The sequence below is a fragment of the Condylura cristata genome, unplaced genomic scaffold (genome assembly GCF_000260355.1).
Source record: "Condylura cristata isolate star-nosed mole 26May11 unplaced genomic scaffold, ConCri1.0 scaffold00015, whole genome shotgun sequence".
NCBI lineage: Eukaryota > Metazoa > Chordata > Mammalia > Eulipotyphla > Talpidae > Condylura > Condylura cristata.
In genome coordinates, this window is record NW_004567116.1 from 30,139,586 (window position 1) to 30,150,327 (window position 10,742).

At 40.6% G+C, this 10,742-nt stretch overlaps 1 protein-coding gene across 6 annotated transcripts in view; it reads right to left on the reverse strand.

The window, feature by feature from the left end:
- The window catches only part of FAR1 (fatty acyl CoA reductase 1), a 47,052-nt gene extending 42,453 nt beyond the window's left edge, over positions 1-4,599 (reverse strand). For 4 of the 6 annotated variants that reach the window (XM_012725535.1, XM_012725534.1, XM_012725533.1 and 1 more), the window contains exon 1: positions 4,467-4,577. The gene's annotated coding sequence lies outside the window, so the exon portion shown is untranslated. Of the gene's footprint in view, positions 1-4,466 lie in introns of all 6 variants that reach the window. The other 2 variants (XM_004683029.2, XM_012725536.1) reach the window with 2 other exon arrangements.
- Positions 4,600-10,742: the final 6,143 nt, after the last annotated feature.

A 10,742-nucleotide genomic window follows, 5' to 3' on the forward strand; every position in this document is an offset into this window, starting at 1 on the left:
GAATCCTCTCACCCTCTGCATCTCTGGCCTGTACCCCAGTTCTGTATGAATAAATAAATCTTTAAAAAAAAAATTCACTAACTGAAGAGAAGGACTATAATTGATACAAACTTCAATTATACATTATGCCATAGTGCAAGAGAAAGTTAACAGGGTAAGTAAAGAATGGGGGAGTCTGGAAGAAAATGCATACAACGAACTAACACAGTTAGGTATGAAGACCATACATATGCCATGCTCGTATGGCATACATACCACACATCTGACTTTGGGACATAGTATCTACTTTATCAGCATTTTAATATACAGACACTGTAAAATAAACCTTCATTAAAAAAAACTAAAATGTGAAAATTTACATGTCTGAAACAATAATATGTAACACAATACACTCTATAAGACAAAAATCACTATCATTTAGGAGACTGTCACAAGGCACAAGCAGAACAGAGTTCCATCTTCTGAGGTAACAAATGGTTACTACAGATCTAAAGCTGTGTGACCTTTTTTTCAATTGCAGGTATTAACACACATCTTGTCTTTTGTCTCATATGCATGAATGTTTGCATTAAAGAAAACAAGGTTTGAATCTCTACAACCTGTGTAAAGTTACTAACTTCTCTGAGAATCATTCTCTTCATCTGTAAAATGGGATTTCCACCTCAAGAGAATTGTATGAGAATTAAATGTAATAATTTACTTAAGAAACATAAAGTAGGGCCTCCCCAGTAGCACAGGGGTTAAAGTCTCAGAACAATCAAGCCTGAGCTGGATCCTTGGTCACAGCTGACCCACATGGTGCAGCAGACACCTCTACCTCTCCTGTCTCAGCTGTTGCTCCCCTCAGCAGTGGATCTGACATACTAAAGTTCCTCCCACAATCTCTGTGTCCAATGAAATTAAACTAAAAACTAGAACCTGTTCTTGACTTTCAAGATTCCCACTCTCCATATGACATTGGAATAAATATGTAATATTTATGTATATGTAATCCTAAAACAAATCCTACTAGTTTGCTTTGGAAGAACTTTTTAATAAGAAAAGTTTATTTTCTCAAAACTTGTCTTTTTATGAAACTGGGAACAGAAAATGATGACAAACTTTAAGTGTTTAAATTCAGTTAGTTACATGTGAAGTCAGCACTTTTATACTTTGTACTACTGAAATGACACCCTAAGACCCAACTCACTTAAAAGAGGAACTACAGAGTCAGAAGGAAGGATGTAAAGCAAAGACATGATTAAAATGACTGAATTCTATGAGTGTCTTGGTCATTTAATGAGCTCTAAAAATAAACAGTATTTAGAAGAGGTGGACCCTCTTCTAAACATGATCCAGAGTGCTTTAGCAAACCTGATCCATCAGATTAACAAATGGCATCTTTCAGTATGCCAGCTTCTGGATGTTTCCACCAGTAACAACCCAGTCATTTCCAAAACAGGAACATGCCTACAAAAGTGCCCCAAATGCAGTAAGCACTGAAATAATCTTCACTTTTATTCCAAACATACTTTAAACTAGTTTACCCATATATTTCCTCACTGATTAACTGATTTACAGGTGGATGGCTTTACCTGCTAATTATAAAATGTTCTTTTTTTATTAAACTTGGGAAAAATGCAAAAGTCATGAGCACTTTTGAAACCTATGATGCTACCAGCCAAAGGTTAAAAATATTTTTAAAGAACATATAACATCTTTCCTATGAATTTGATCATAACTGTGACCACACCAAATATGTACAGAGCATTTGCCATTAGACACAATTAACTACCAGCCTACAGCTTAATATCTTTCTTCTGGTTTTCTTTAGTTTAAATTTACATTTACTTTTTCCTTTATAATTCAACAGTTTCTTCACAACCTGAGAGGAAAGACTCTTACTGAGTCTTTCTGCTACATATTTTACTGCTGACTACTTCCTCTTAAAACTCTTCCTTTCCTGTTTCCCTAAACAGTAGTATATTTCTCATTGCCTACAAAAGTCTCTTCAACTAATCTATCTCACTTTCCTCAATGGCTCTCTTCAGTTAACTCCTGACATTCTGAAAAATGGCTCCGATCTGATCTTTGAATTTTATTACCAACTTTGAGTCTCTGCACTTAAGACAGCCAAGCATGAAGCAGATGTTCAATTGAAGTTTAATGAATGACTTCACCAATCCTGACCTGCCACTTACCAGTTTGTGTAAGTGAATCTTAAACAACTTAAATCTTTCTGAATCTCAGTTCTCCAATCTATAAAACAAGGCCAATCAAAAAATACTTGGAAAGCTCAAAACAGTGTCCAGCACAAGTAATATCTAACAAATTTGCTATTATAATCAACATAACCTAGTACAGCACTAAAAAATGTTTCTGATCTATATGGTTGAACACCAAATTAACCTCTTAATAACCCAATTTCTTTCATTCTATTCTCTCATCATAACTATCACAAATTAGTTTTGTGCTCTTTCCCTTACTAGCTCTAACTCCTTTTTCCTAGCCACCACACAGACATCTTTTATCAACTAAGCTATAACAGACTTTCAAATCCTTAAATATTCATTCAAATCTTCAGTCCTCCTTAGGAAAACATGTTTAATCTGTTGCTATTGTACATAGTTGCTTAGAATGTGCCCAAAATACTGTAATGTTACCCTCATGCCTTCCAATAAAACCTACCACAATCTCTCAGTTAAAAAGACAGCTTAACCATGGGGATTACAACTGAGATGGAAAAAGGCACAAAGTGATGCAAAAATAAACTATTAGATTAAAAATTTTTTTAAAAAGACAGCTTAAAGTTCACCTCTTCCAGGAAACCTTCCTTGATTAACTCAATGAGGATTAGTTCTCTGCTCCGACTCAGCTCAGCACCTCAGTACTTAGATATTCTATCATAGTAGGGATAAAATGTGATCAACAAATTGCATTAGCAAGAATTTATTCTCAGAAAATTATTTCTATATTCTAGAAGATGGTCCATTAGCTAGAACATCTTATTAGTCCAGTTACTAGGGAGACATTATTGGCACTATATTAGTTTGTTTCTCAGGAAGTACTTAACCGAAAATCCTTCTGTCCTATCAATTAGAAGGCCTATCACAGGAAGGCAGTAGCAGTGAGAGATGATACACCACATCTTCCTTTCTCTGAGTGAAAAGAACTTTGAATCTATTCAGCTACAAAACATTTCCGAAGGTTGAAAAATTCCCCAACATACATGATGCATAATCAAATTCTACTAGATCAAAATAAGTTGGTCCTACAGAATGACAGGACAGTATTTATACGCTAGTTCTTGCTTGTGCTAACAGGTCTTGCATCAGTTTAATGCTACATTACATATGATCAAGACCAACAACATGGCTGAGAAACTCCTCTGTAGGGCAAATTTTTCTGAAAGTATCTTCTGATGCTGCTTTTAAAATAACACATTTTTTAAATACAAAGAATTAAGCGATTCCTCATTGTCATCCAATCAAAAGCAACAATACTCATGCCATTACTAGAGAGGGTGAGTTAGTGTGCTGCTGAGAAAAATAGGAGGAACTGTCAAGGGGGGTAGATGGGGGAGGAGAGAAGGGATCAGGGAGCGAGCCTCAGTAGTGGGAGTTAACAAGTCTGAGTGACCCTCGATGAGTAGCGAATACACCTATGAACCTAGCTGACTAACTTCAACCTGACCCATTCAGCGCTCCCGTCTCTGGAAAAAAAAAAATGGAGTACTTCTTACTCATAAAAGATCCACGCCCTTCAAGTTACCGTACCTAAGCCTACCTCGTTTATTCCGTGTACACTTTCTCCTAACTGGCCGCTTAACACCTAGTCAAGCAGCCTCCATCCACACCTCACCTTCTCTCAGTCACCTTCCGGTATCAATAGGTGCCTCTAATTCCAGATTCACGAGTCCCAAAGCGTACAGAGACTTTAACCTTCAAAACCCAGGCTAGTCCTCCCTTCACTCTCAGATTTCCACCCGCCCTCATCAATACCTACTTCCAAGATGCCAATCACATTCCCGGGTTCCGCACCTTCAGCCCGGCACCCTTTTCTAAGCATCCCCCGGTGCCCATCACTTTCCTCCTCTCTCCAGATCCGCAATCTTTCAATCACAGGCTGCTTTTAGCTGCTACTCTCAAACACGCGAGCCTGCTCTCCGTTAACTACCCCGCCCCACCTTAGCCACCACAACGCGGCCTCCCCACCCCAAGCGGCGCCCCCAGGCTCATCGGCTGCAAGCCAGGCCCCTTCCGCACACCTCCACCAGTGGTCCCGGCCCTCCGGAGGGCAGCGACCCGGCCCAGCGGCGCAGAGACCACCTGTACTGAAGGCGGAGCCCCAGTTCTGGGCGGCCGAGGGTGGGGGCGGGGGCGGGGCGGCGGTGTAGCCCGGGCCTCGGCCCAACCAGCCGCCCCGGTCCCGCAGTCGCAGCCCTAGCCAGCAGCCTGGCCTCTCCGCCCCGCACCTCTGTCTCTCACCTAGATGCAGAGGCTACGGCCTCGCTTTCTCCCAGATTGTCCAGCGATGGCTCCGCCACAGCCGTCGCGCTCTCCTCACTCGTTCTTCCACCGCCCCCGACCGGCTGCTGAAGAGCGGACGGACAGCGGCACGCCCATTGGCCGCCGCCAGCAGTCGCGTCAGCGAGCTCCAACCCTCACCTCGGGAATTGACTGGCTGGCGCGGAGCCTCTTTTCCACGTCTTGTCCTGATTGGCTGTATCGTGCCCTCTTACAGCAGGACCGCTCTCCCTCCGCCTGGTTCTGCCTCCCACCCGCCCAAACCCCGTTTCCATCCGGGAGGGGGGCGAGAGGGGCGGGAGCGGGCGCGGGTGAGACGCGCACGACCAATGGGAGAGCTGAGAAAGGATCGACGGGATGGGCTTTGCGGTCGGCCGGCCCGCGGGGGAAAGTTCAGCCAATGGGCGCGTACCTCTCATTTTGGGCTCAGGAGCGCCTCCGCTGGCTGTTCGCGTTGCGGCGGGTCGCGCCCAAGACCACGCCCGGCTGCCCTTGCCGCTGCGGGGCTCCGGCTGCGGCTGCAAAGGTGAGGAAGCTGTGGTGAGATGGCGAGACTCTCCCTCGGGCACACATTGTGGCGTGCCCGGCGCAGCCTACGTGAGGCCCCGCGCGCTTTTTGGTGGGTCGGTGAGAGCTAAGCGGTCTCTCTAAGGACTATCTCCCGAAATCCGCTCCACCCTCACCTCCTCATCCCCGGGCAGCACCGCGGGTTACCCTTTAGCTTATAGCTCATCCGGCCCCAGAGGAATTTTGGACAAATCATTTTATTTTCCTCTTCCTGCAAATTAATTTCGCACAAAACTTATCTATGGTTTAAGTTAGAGTAATGGTTATCTCTGGGGGATGGACGGGGTAGGAACATAAGAGAACGTAATGGGAGATGGAAAAACTTGGTCTGGTTGATAGTTACAGAAGTTTGTACATAGGTAAAACTTCATAGAGCTATATATACACTTAAGATTAATTCACTCCACGTACTTTATGTATCCCAATTTTTTAAATAAAAAGAGAATTACAATGAGAATTACAATGTGATAGCATCTTCGTAATCTTAGTCTCCAAGAGACTTCCATGGTATAAATAATGCCACTTAGCTATCATTCAAAAACTACAAACGTAGAAGGGGGGGGGGGGATTGTGAGAATTAAAAGTGAATGCAAATTCCCGCCATAGTGAATTTACACAGAGGGCTTAGTACTTAAACGTTGGGCCAGAATGGCTCATAGTGTTTTCCTTTGGGGATTTAGATGTCCTTTCACAAAAACTTGCTAAACCCTGTTGGAAACTACAAACCTCCTCTGGAGGAACGCACAAACCAACTACAAGTAGTTATTTCTGTAGGAGGGCACAGAAGACAGTGCTAACAGCTGTGTACCGTCCTGGTTGACACTCCACTAGGTTAGGCAAAATGTGTGTCCAGAACCACTCTTAATGCAATTCAGAAATAGGTCAAGCAAAACACCTCTTAGAAATGGGTCAGTGATACTCCAAAACAAACAACCGTGGGCCGAATTCTGACCTGTGAAAAGGCAGCAGCAGCAAAACAATGATGACATTATTCGTGTTTATTACTCTAGACACTAAGTTCTTCCATTCAGGTAAGTATTTTGGTTGAAATCACTTGTTCCTGAACTAGGCACATAGGTTAGCTAAGATAGTATTTTTCATAGTGCGTAGGCTATAATGGGAAGAAAGACAAACATTTACAGTATAATACAGGATGAAGGGATATATATAAATATCTAACAGCCTAGACTTGTAATCATCTTCTCAGAAGATGGGGAGATAAGTTCATTACTGCCAAGGTTTGTCAGCACACTCCGCAATTATGAAATTTCTAAATAACACTTTTCATTATAATTTTTTAAATTTTATGAAAATGACTTGTAAACATAAATATATATATATAACAAAATAATGCTTAGTTCTGAGGAAAACACATGAAGAAATTAAGTAATTGCTTAATGAGCACATTATAATTTTCAAAGATAGTGTTCAGAACATAAAGGCATCTCACTTGATTCAAGTCAGTGACAAGGCAGTGTATCTCCACTGGAGACCTCAGGGAGGGAGGGTGCTTTCTGGAGGAAGATTTTAAAAGAATAATAAAAATTTACTCTCCAAAATCATGCAGTCTCATGGAGAGGGCATGTTGAATGACCAGAGAGTCCCTCATATTGCACTTTTACTCCTGTTAATTCCAAGAATTCTTTTATTTACAATAGTAATTAATAGTCTTCACAAAAGACACTGAATTACCCAAAAAAGTAATCATTTGTTCAAATTTTTTTTTCCATTTATCTTCAACAAGAGCCATGAAAATTGGGCTATTATACATTGGAATCAACCACATTGCTATTTTATTCAAATATGAAATACCTGTATGTGCTTCTAACTCTTGCTATAGAAACACAGCTCTATAAATGAAGGTAAGTAACCCCAAGTCAAAATGTACTGTTATGGTCTACAGTCTAAAGAGAAAATCCATATATTGCTGAGAAGATACATAGAAATAAATACCAGAAACATATGCTAAATATATGTAGTTACAATTATTTATGAATTCCTCAGAATTTTATAACTTCTTTAAAAATAGAAAACAAGTGAGACTAAGCATTAATTTTTTTATGCAAATAAAATCTCTCCCCACACTGAAGAAATACTTGTATGATACATATCATTTTCTGCCTCCTATAATTCTCTATCAGTAACTTATTAAACTTATTAAGTAATGAGGTTCTTCACTCTGTGCAAATTTTCATCTATTCATCTGAATTTCATAGAAGAGAAAATTGAGACTCAATGGGTCAAGTCATTTTGCCCAAAATCACACAGATATTAGATCGCAAAAAGGGACTGAAGTCTAGGTCTATTTGATGGTGAACTCCAATATCTTTCTACTTTGCTACATTTACCTCTAAAATAAGATCAAGTCATTTTACACCTTGTCCTTCTGTCTCTTTATTTCCCACAGTAAAAAGCACAGAATCTTACATGTATCCCTCAAGGAACTCAAGTTATTAATCATAATTTTCATCATGCTTTATCTTTACAGATTTTACAATAAGGGAAAGTATGACTATTTTAAAGGTAACTATTTCACATTAAAGATGTTTGGGAAAAATTACAGGAAATGCAACTTTAGCTGATGTGGAGACTGCATCAGTTATCAAGTATATATCTGAGAGCTCACTTTCATAATATAAAACTATTCAGGCAACTTTCTTCAAGAGAACCTAATTTTTGGTGATATCAATTATTTTCTGCAATTTACTTAGTGATCTCTACCTTGCCTTGTCCTCAATTCTGATATCCATAATTGCTCTAGTTTAAAGATACTTTTTAGGCCTCCCTGGTGGCCTAGGACTCAAGGCTCAGCACTACCACTGCAATGGCCCTTCTGCCACAAAGTCACCTGAGTTTGATCCCCATCCAAAGAGCTAACCCACATGGCACAGCAGACCTCTCATTTCTCGTGCTGCTCCTGTTAGCAGTATATTTCAGTGGATCTGATACAGGGGCAGCAAGGGGCACTAACCTCAGCCAAGGATATTGCTCAAACAGTTTATCAGTCACTGTCTTGAGTTCTTCACCCATGCACACAATTGCAAGGTACTCACACTCAGGAACAACCATGGGTTTATTTAACCAACCAGGGAAAAACAAAGAGTCACTTGGGCCAAAAATGGCTTTTACCTCGTCCTAAGCAGTGTTCAGTGTTTTCCATTCCTAAACAATAGTAGCTAGAATGGTGTCTTCCTGCCACCAAGCTGCCACCGATAACCTGGAGTCCTCTCCCAAACAATAGGTCACATGTCTAGATGGTGTCTTCCTGACTTGTAGCATGCAGCAGCCAGACCCTAGGCCCCACAAAGAAAACAGAAGACAATTGGACTCACAAAGACAACAGAAGACAACTGGAGGCACATCTGGAAGTTCTGGATGCCCCAGCACAGCATCAGACAAGTGATACTCAAGACAGCAGCTACAGCAGCTGGATGACCCAATGGAGGGCCACACTCAACACAAATCAGCAAGGTACCTGCTCAAGGTCTTTGCCAGCCCATAACTGCAGCAAAACCAGCATTAGTTTCAGTCACTTAGCTGATTGTAAAGCCTTTAAACTTTTCTGAGGCCCATACCTTCAAAGGACTGTAAGAGCCTTTTGGAAGATCAGCTAGGTGAGGACCTGCATCTGCTGACCCCAAATACTAAAGATCCAAAAACTTTAAATCCACACCCCTTTCTGCAGTCCCTTATACCTCTGATCTGTTGCCCCACCCTCAAATTTAGCATTTTCCCTAGGGCTATTTATGTTCCCCAGCAACCCCCTCCAGGAGGAACCATCTGTCACTGTCTTTGGGCTTCAGCCACCAGTTCCAGATCTGCCTGTTCTGCTCCCAACTCTGTCTCAGGTGAATACTATCTTCCCCACTCCTCTGGCCTGCACCCCAATTATTCTATGCAAAAATAAATACAAATCTTACAATAAGGAATAATTCTCTAAAAACAAGTTTTCATTAAACATTTTTAAACCTGTTATTAAAAAAGACATTCTTCCAAGTTTCTAACATTTCTACTAGTATATCAGTTGCCAGTCTGAACAATTACACACAAGTCCTGATCTTGATCTTCATTTCCTGATCTTTTTCCAAAAGAAGGGTCAAACTTAATGCCCAGTATCTGTTTCAGAGATCTTAAAGTAAGTTTGGTTTTAATTTTGGACATGAATCATCTGACACTCAGTTATTCAAAAGCTTTAGGTGGAACAAAAATGAAACTGATAGGTTCTTGGCTCTACTTATGTCTTAACTAGTGACTTTCTAGATCTTGAAAGGTTGCAGAATATGCACTCAAAAATATTAACACGTGGCTTATTTTGAGCTTACAACTTAAAAAACAGTAGATGTGGCCCTCCCTGGTGCAGCAGGTTAAAGCACAGCACTAAGAAGCTAAAACCACTTCAACATGAGTTCGATCCCTGCCCGGGAGGTGATCCACATAGCACAGCAGACCTCTCTTGACCTGCCCGCTGCTCCCCTCAACAGTGTACTTCATTGATCTGCCTATTCTGCTCCCCACTCTGCCTCTGATGCAGCCTCTTACCACCCCTGTACCTCTGGCCTGTACCCCAGTTCTGTATGTACAAATAAATCTTAAAAAAAAAAAAAAGATGCAAGAAGGGCATTCTAATCTGCTCTTTTCTCCCTGGAAACAAAAATCATGTGAACAATGCCCTCCCTCAGCAGGAACAAAGAAATTTTTCTTCCAGCAGTAATCATAACAATCCTATACAAAAGACTATGTTCTAATAATTCTTATCTTCCTTTAGCCTCAATACCTTTACTTTTCCACAATTACCACTCCTCTCTCAAGCTAATGTAAAAATGTAGGTTTTGCTATTTCTTTGGGTTTTCAATTCATTATAACTACACCCATGTTACACAAAATTTATATAAACTATATGATTTTGTTAATCCACTTATGTCAGTTTCATACTCAGGCCCACCCAACCAAAAAACCCTAAAAAGAAAAGTAAATTTTTCCTCCCTTAGAGTTTCTACTATGAGCTGTAACTTCAATGGCAATGACACCAAGAAATCCTAGAACATCAACAAAATGCCAACAGAAGGTAAGTACTTTTATTTCCAGATCAGTCTAAGCAATAGTAAGTCTCTTTCTAATGAAAACTGTCAGGGAAAAAAAGTGTAAAATTAGTTCCTTGGATTATGAATCTTGTAAATTTGGTCCCAGGTACCCATTGGACATGATCCATGTCTTACTCTTTCATTTCCTTATCTCTGTCTTTATGTTGTTTGTCACAGAAGAAAAATTGTGAGATGAGATACTACTTTTATCTTGTTTTGTATCTTGAGAACTTAGCTTTGTCGCTATTGAGTATGTTTTCGTTAGTCTGCCAGTTGAGGCGTAAGCATTGGCTTGAGTCAGATCACCAGCAGAACACAGACACAAAATAACAGCCAGTATTCTCTGTCCAACCTTGCCAGCTCTGGGAGAAATTTGTCTTAATAAAAGGAATGACCCAGTTCATAAGCAGCTTTTGTTGTCTCAACTTTCTCTGTTTGTATGGTGTTGGGAAACCTTTATCCTAATATTGACTAACAGTACCATAGCTTAGCTTGGTGCATTCCCATAGCAAAAAAGAAAGATACCATCTTCACAAACACTATTCTTAGCATTATGTGAATAAAGGTATTTGCAGGTTTTTTTTTTTTT